Source organism: Penaeus monodon, chromosome 30 (genome assembly GCF_015228065.2).
Source record: "Penaeus monodon isolate SGIC_2016 chromosome 30, NSTDA_Pmon_1, whole genome shotgun sequence".
Taxonomy (NCBI): Eukaryota; Metazoa; Arthropoda; class Malacostraca; order Decapoda; family Penaeidae; genus Penaeus; species Penaeus monodon.
In genome coordinates, this window is record NC_051415.1 from 20,218,168 (window position 1) to 20,219,083 (window position 916).

The 916-nt window shown below is 44.5% G+C and overlaps 1 protein-coding gene across 2 annotated transcripts in view; it reads left to right on the plus strand.

The window, feature by feature from the left end:
* Positions 1 to 224: 224 nt before the first annotated feature.
* LOC119592621 (probable G-protein coupled receptor Mth-like 3) overlaps positions 225 to 916 on the plus strand; it is a 47,879-nt gene continuing 47,187 nt past the window's right edge. The window contains exon 1 of one of the 2 annotated variants that reach the window (XM_037941511.1): positions 225 to 555. The gene's annotated coding sequence lies outside the window, so the exon portion shown is untranslated. The remainder of the gene's footprint in view (positions 556 to 916) is intronic. The other variant, XM_037941512.1, reaches the window with a different exon arrangement.

The following is a 916-nucleotide window of genomic DNA, read 5'->3' on the forward strand; positions in this document are numbered from 1 at the left end:
TGTACAACACGATTGCCAATGTTTATGGACATAACATACAGAAACCTACCTGCAGTCTATCAAAAAAAAATTATATTTACTTATTCGTGTTTCGTTCGCAACTGTAAGCACGCAACGCCCTCTCACCCCATACAACTCCATCCTATAGGAAGTGTATAGCAGGGTAAGCAGGGTGGCCAGAGGTGACATTGTATCCCTTCCCATAAAAGCGGCTCCACACGCTCGACCCTCTCAGTTGACTCTCTGCTCCCGTCCGAGAAGCACCTCTGGCGAAAGCGTCCGCGGGGTGTCGTAACTGTGATCGTTCTCCCGCGCTTTACACCCTCCGTCGCTCTCGTCTTGAGTTTTGCGGATTTGCGGGTAGTTTTTGGATTTTAGTTCATGTTTAAATAATTAGTTCATATTCTGCGTGTATCTGGAACCATAAGGAGCAAGCAACAGTTTTGCTACGGCTTGCTGACTCATATAAGACAGTGATCACTTACTTGTCGAATGTGACTTGTGGAGCTGTGAGGTTTACTGAAGCTGTCGTGTTCTCTCTTTGTGCTTCTACAGGTAAGGATTTCTTGAATTCTGGAAACTTTTCTATATTCTGTTCTAAATCGAACCATTGTTATATGTTCCGTATTTTCGATTTTATGTAGTGTAAGGAGGTAGGCGGCATTAGTTTTATCTTATGGAAATTAAAGGATGAACGATAACATCAGATTCATAAAATTTGAGCAGCATTTTAACACCGAGGAAGAGAAATTGCAACAAGTACACTCGCACCCTCTTGCGTGCCACACATTCCCACGCTCCCGTGACGCTGACAGGTCTTCCATCGCGGAAAGGTTATCATATGATAAGTGACCGACGTCTCATGAACAAAAGATGTGGCAGATTCCCCCTTCTCCCCCATCTCATAGAGCGCACG